Below are 6,982 nucleotides of genomic sequence, written 5' to 3' on the forward strand. Positions count from 1 at the left end.
GATCCATTCACTTCCCAGAGTTATAAATCTCCACTATGTGATGAAGAAGTCCACACTCTGCAGTGTTAGCTATTGCATAACCCAGTATATCTTCTTTAAACCTGTTGACAATAACGACAACAACAAACAAACAAAAACCCACACTGAGAGCAAAGAGTAAAAACCTGTGTTTTTCATTGAGTATTCCCTTACCAGGGAGTTATTGTAACACATAGTGGTACCACGGTGGTGGGTGCAGGATCTGTTTGGAGTTGTACAAAAGGAACACTCTTTGGATAATTCATTTTCATTTAATGGATTTGACTCTTTTTAAATTGAAAATGGCTCAAAAATATTGTTTTCAGATTTCAAATATTTTCTTTTATAATGTAGCAAAACCCCATTTCCAACACTTCTAGCAAAATGAAATTGTGAACATTCCTAATCCTTTGTTTGAGTGAGTGCAGTTTAGTAATCTGTAAAAGAAAAAAAAAATCAAACAGCTGGCATTTTTTAGCAGCTAGTACTAGATTTCTCCTATGGCTGTTTCTGTTAAGTAGGAAGGATTGCCTAGTGGATTTAAACGTAGGGCTGAGAGCTACACATTCTAATCTTATCTCTGACACTAACTCCCTCAATTACACTTAGCAAGTCACTTAACCTCTTCGACTCGCTTTCTCCCCTCCTGTGGGGAAAGTCACTCTAAGAATACTGTGAGAATTAGTTAATGTTTGTGAATTGTATTACAGTATACTTTATATGCATAGTGCAAACAATATGCAAAATATTAGTGATTTCCTTGGATTCTGCTTTCCATGATTTATTTTTAACATTACAAATTGTGGCCGGTGGGGATTACTGATATCAATCTTATTTCTTTTGTTTGATAGAAATTTTACAGCCATTGAAAAAATTCAAACAACCTTTGAATGACACAGAAAATGGTGCAAATAATGTATTCCCATTCTCCTTCCCATATTTTCTCACTTGTTTGTTACAGCCACTTGTTGCATTCATTTCAAGGAACAGCTTCTGCCACCACTGCTCATGTGGAATAGTACTTCTTCCTGGAGTATATCCATTTAAATCAATGGGACCATTTGAGAAGTAAGCTATTACTCCACATATCTAAGGGTAACAAAGGCTAGCTGTTGGACAAAACTCTTTTGGCAAGAACGGTCTATTGTTACAATAGTTACATTAGTGTAATATTTCAGGATTGATATAGCTACAGGCTCCATAAGGGCCTCTCTACATATCTGTCTGGAGGTGGACCATACGATGCTTGTTCCCTTTGGGTACTCATCTCTTCTAGATTATTTTCAGAGTTGCCAATTTTACTTCTCCCCTTGATGGTCAGATCCACAAATTAATATCTCTGTGCATAAAAGATGCTTCTCTATTTTCACTAGCACCCAACCCTTCCTTTTAGCTTCACGTCATGTGCTCTCGATTTTAAGCCTGGTAGTTTTGTTCCATTCACCTTCTCTGACTTTTGTAGGCCTTGGCTATTTCCCTTCTTGTGTTCATATTTATTAATGAATATAGTATCCTAATTTTCTTAATCTCTCTTCATTACTGTAGTCTCTAGAGTCCTGTTATTTTTCTGGTTGCCCTCTTCTGTGCATTTCCTAATTTTTTCGATCCTTGCTTTAATATAGTGCCAAATATTGTGCTCAATAGCCTTTTGAGTAGTGCCATAATGATCTCCTCTATTTATAGATCTTTTTTGTTTTCCTAACTCCCGCAGAGATTGAGCTGATGGTTTTAAATTTCTGTCCCCTATTATCTCCCAATATTTTTATTCCCCCACCAGTGCAGCCACAATACCATTTGCCATTTTCAACCCAGTCCTCATTTCCTTACTTTTTTCTATATTTTCCTTAACCCACATCATAGCCCACAATATTATTTTTCCAGTTTCCTTGAATGCACTCTCTCTGCATTTTGATATTGATATAGCCTCACAGTTTAGTACAGTCTTCAAATATCCATACCTTCATGCATATCATGTCCTCTATAGTCACTGCAATGTAAATTGGTTAATAACAGATTCCTACAACACCGTCATCTATTACTGAACCAAGTTATTTATCTAATTTGAGTATTTTACCATCAATACCCTATTAACAAAATAAAGCATCAGACTGGTTAATATGTAATACTCTCCCTCTTAAAATCCAAGGCCAACTATCAATGCCAAGGACATGGTCAGAGCAGGAGTTGGCAGCCAGGAATCAGAGCCTGGGTCAGGGTCAGGGCCAAAGAGGGAGGTCAGGAAGCAAAGATGAGGGTCAGAACTGTTACCTGGAATGGGGCCAGGCTGGGAACAAGCAAGCATAGGAACTATTGCAGCTATGGGCAAATGCTGTGAGCAGCCACTATTGCTGCTGCTGTGGGGTTTAAGAGCCAGTCTGCTGACCTTTCTAACCAGTCAGGCAGTGTAGCAAATCAGGCAGCCTACTACAGGCCAGCTGCGTTCATTAGGTTGCCTGGAGACTAGTTCTGCTGCAGACCCTGATTCCCTAAATCAAACTTACATGCCTAAATGTCGACACCTCAGCACATATTTTCATACCTGAATAAGTGGCCTGGTTTTCAAAGGTGCTGAGCACCTACATTCTCTCTGAAGTCATTGGAAGCTGGAGGTGCACAGCACCTCTGAAAATCAGGCTACTTTATTCAGGTGTCTAGATATGTAAATTTAGGCACTCACGTTCAAAAATGTTCACCTATTCAGTCTAAGCACCTGATCCAATGGCCAAATCTTGTGTTTTGCTCCTGACTTTTCTCAGTGCACCAGTCTGCAGCATTCCAAATTGCCTCTCCGATCAATGCTTCTAAAATCGTACCCAATATGTTGGTCAGATTAATAGACCGGGAATCATCTGGTCCCCCGGTGAACTCATAAAATATGGCACATTGCACTAGCTTCTCTTTTAATCTGCCTCTCTTGTTTCCAGTGAGGTGGTAAAAACCCAACTAGATGAGATTTTTTTTTTCAGTTTAATCTCTTTCTGAATGCTGGGATGCAGGCCATCCAGTCTGGAGTTTTATCTCCCTTTTTAGTTGCTCTAATTTCTTTTTACCTACTCTGGTGTCACCCTTTGTTTCATTAAGTTTTTATTTTTTGCCTCCAGGAAACTTCTCTCTGATTCTGGCATATTTTCCTCACTCTCCCTGGTGAACATATGAGACACAGAAATCATTTAGCTTCACAGCAATCTCTGCCTCATCTGTCACCAAGTTCCCCTCACAATCACACAAGGAGACTACAGTCTCACAGTCGTCCTGATCCTTATCTGTTTGTAAAATCTGTTGTTGTTTGTCCTTCTCACATCCTTGGCAATTCTCCTTGTTTCTCGGGGTGGTTTTTTTTTCTTTTTACTTTTGTTACCATTTCCTTGCTATTTAAAAGTCAGATGTATCTCTTATTGTAAAAATATTAATAGAAGTACTGTGTACATATCCTTTCTATGCAATGTCCTATTTACAAAATACATAGTAGCAGCTACAAAATATTATGAGCCATTCCTTACTGTAAATGTTCACAGAGAACTCTCATTGACTTTCATGCAGTATCAAAAGACTTATTTTTTTCAGTGTCAAAATAAATAGGCAATACCCCAAATTAATATAATATTGAAGACCAGATCTTCAGCTGCCATGAACTGTCATAGCTGAATTGAAGAGCATGTCTCCAATGGAGCTTATGCCAGTTTACACCATGTGAGGATCTGGCTCCCAAAAATCTTATGTAAACCAATGGAACTGAAGAAATGTTGAGTTAAAGCTGTCAATAAAGTTAGACAAAACTTGAGTTCCAAACTGTGACTATCAAGTTTTGAAGATATTCAAAAAGGTGAAGTAGTTTGGATACCCATCCTACCTGTGAACCATTGCATCCCTCTAGAAACACTGCCTGATATTTCTAGAAGTGATATTAAAACACGGCAGCTTATAATATACCAGCTGTTGTAGCTGACTATATTACTGCTAATACTGGGACAAATTCTGTCCTACATGCAACTCAGAAACTATCTACACTAGAAATGCTGTAGCAGGACAGCTACAGCACTGCAGCTGCATCACTGTAGCACTGTAGTGTTGACATAACAGCGACAGAAGGGGTTCTTCCATTGCTGTAGTGAATCCACCTCTCCAAGAGGCTGTAGCTATAACCATTAGATTGATGGAAGAATTCTTCTGTCGACCTAATGGTATCTACACTTAGGGGCTTAGGTCATTTTAACAACATTGCACAGAGCATGAAATTTTTCACATCTTTGAGTGATGTCATTGAGCCGACCTAACTTTGTAGTGTAAACCAGTCCTGAATGAAAAGGAGAAAGCTGAGAATTTGAAAGAGATTGAGAGGTAATAGTATTAATACAGCAAGTTAGATATGAATTTGTAGCTCAGGGGAAATACCATCATCACCAAGGTGGTTTCCCTGGGGTGAGGCTTATCCGTTGCCCTTGGGCTGTGCTGACTCCTGTGATTTCTCCAAATGTGGGAAACTTGACTGCATAGTTTGTGGTAGTAGGGGACTGCATTCATACTTTCTCCAGCCCCACGCTCAGGCTCTCAATTTGCTGTGTCTCTGCAGCCACTTCATGTGGCCTTCCTGTCTGACAGCCCATGCACTCCTTTCTCAAGTGCTGTGCCCTTCTCCAGTCAGAGGAGAGCTGGCGACAGAGCGTAAGGGTGGAATTTCCTGCCAGTTTGCTAGCTAGTGAGGGTTTTTAGGGTGGGGTGTTGTCCTTTCACACAGTTGATTTGTGGTGTGTGGGCGCCTCAGCTGCAGTGAATTACATATACAGCAGTGAAATAGACCCCATGTGTAGCGTTTTATGATTTGATACCTTTGCTAAATATAGTTTCTGGCCCAGATTTTGCCATAATTTCCTGCTGCACACATAGTCCCAGTGAAATCAACAGGGCTCAATGTAAAGGGAAAAGAATGTAGCCCTCTACTGCTGGACAAGTCTTGCCTTTGGCAGATCCAGTTCCCTTTTGTATCTGGAGTAACAGATCTTAAAAGAGCCCCTTTATTTTTTTCCTTATTTAAATAAGGAAGGAGTGATAAAGTTAATGCTTTTGTTGATACCTATTGCTACAAGAATTTGAGATTTTACTTTTTTTCTGTTGTTTAAATGTCTCAAACTTCTCTCTCATTTAAAAAAATGAAAACAAAGACATGTTGGGGCCGCATACACTGAGGCATCACATCATGGATCTGGGAGATAATAATCCTGTCTCTAAACGGCCATTGTGAGTAAAGTTTTCAAAAGTACTTAACTCCTATTAACTGTGAGTACCATTGAGATAAGACTCTTGCGCACCTCTGACAATTTTACCCTGCATAGCCTCACCTGGAATGTTGCATCAGTTCTGGTCAGTACATGACAGTACTAGGAAATTAAATATGTATACTTAGGCTATGAGATGACTAAATGGGTGAGAGGACACATAATAGTTTTCAAATATGAGGTGTGTAAATACCAAAGTTGGGGAAGTATTATAAAAAGTGGTACATAGATTTATAACTAGAAGCCTTGGACTGGTATAAGAAAGGCAGAATATCAGGAAAAACTTGCTAAAAAAGGGAAGTTGTGGAATTTTAAAACTACCCTGGGCAAAGTAATAGACAATATTAGGAACAATCCCGCATTACCAAGGAGATGGACTGGATGGGACTCAATGGTTTTTTTCATCGGTAACTGCTATGACCATATTAATTACATCTATCTTGCTATTTACCTACCTATAGGCATCTATATTGTCCCCGTGAGTGTAGTATCTGAGTGCCTTTTTTGTGAATTTTGTGTTTTCATTACAAGCCTCCTGGAATTCTCTGAGATACTGGGTAGTAGATTTGGGGGATTACCAGCAGGCATCTCGGTGGGTCAGATATTTGTACCCCTAACCCATTGCTATCTGCCAATTTATTCTTAATTCACCCCCTTTGGGTTACAGTCAGCTGCACCTGTAACAGTGCATACCTTTTATAGGATCTCAACAATACCTACACACTGCTCCATTTTTATATAGGTATTATGAAGACCTATAGAATTATGTATACCACAATTTACATAAATGCTGCTTGTGCTACTAAGACAGAGTTTAAGGACAAGGAAACAGCCTTAACTCTGAATGTCTGTTCAGTGGTACCCAAAGGCTTTGTCCTTGACTCCCTTCTATTTTATGTCATCTCATTTCTGGTTTCAAGTACTTAAAAGTTTATGGATTTAAGACTCACATCTCCATGATACAGGTCAGCTGTATCACTATTTTACAGATGGAGAAAACAGAGCCACAAAGGTAAGTGGCTTTCCCACCATTACATCGTGAACTAGTGGACTGCTAAGAAAACCACTTAGGCATCCTGATTCCCAGTCCCTTCTCTAAACATTAGTTCAGTCTTTCCCTACAAAAATAACAGGAGTACTTGTGGCACCTTAGAGACTAACAAATTTATTAGAGCATAAGCTTTCGTGGGCTACAACCCACTTCTTCGGATGCATAAAGAGTGAACCATATATTGAGGAGATATATATACACACACATACAGAGAGCATGAACAGGTGGGAGTTGTCTTACCAACTCTGAGAGGCCAATTAAGTAAGAGAAAAAAAAAAAAAAAAAAAAAAAAAACACAACTTTTGAAGTGATAATCAAGATGGTTCAGTACAGACAGTTTGATAAGAAGCAAGTGTGAAAATACTTACAAGGGGAGATAGATTCAATGTTTGTAATGGCTCAGCCATTCCCAATCCCTATTTAGCCCTGAGTTGATTGTGTCTAGTTTGCATATCAATTCCAGCTCAGCAGTCTCTGTCCACATATCTATTCAAGTGACACCATCATAGGGCCTAATCACATCAGCTATACCATCAGTGGCTCGTTCACCTGCACATCTACCAATGTGATATATGCCATCATGTGCCAGCAATGCCCCTCTGCCATGTACATTGGCCAAACCGGACAGTCTCTACGCAAA

The 6,982-nt window shown here is 39.4% G+C and overlaps 1 non-coding gene across 1 annotated transcript; it reads left to right on the plus strand.

Moving 5' to 3' along the window:
- Positions 1-4,386: 4,386 nt before the first annotated feature.
- LOC135876902 (U1 spliceosomal RNA) lies at positions 4,387-4,550 on the plus strand. The gene has a single exon (XR_010561322.1). It is a non-coding gene; the product is annotated as a U1 spliceosomal RNA (small nuclear RNA).
- Positions 4,551-6,982: the final 2,432 nt, after the last annotated feature.

This window comes from Emys orbicularis, chromosome 3, assembly GCF_028017835.1.
Source record: "Emys orbicularis isolate rEmyOrb1 chromosome 3, rEmyOrb1.hap1, whole genome shotgun sequence".
In the NCBI taxonomy this organism is placed as follows: Eukaryota; Metazoa; Chordata; order Testudines; family Emydidae; genus Emys; species Emys orbicularis.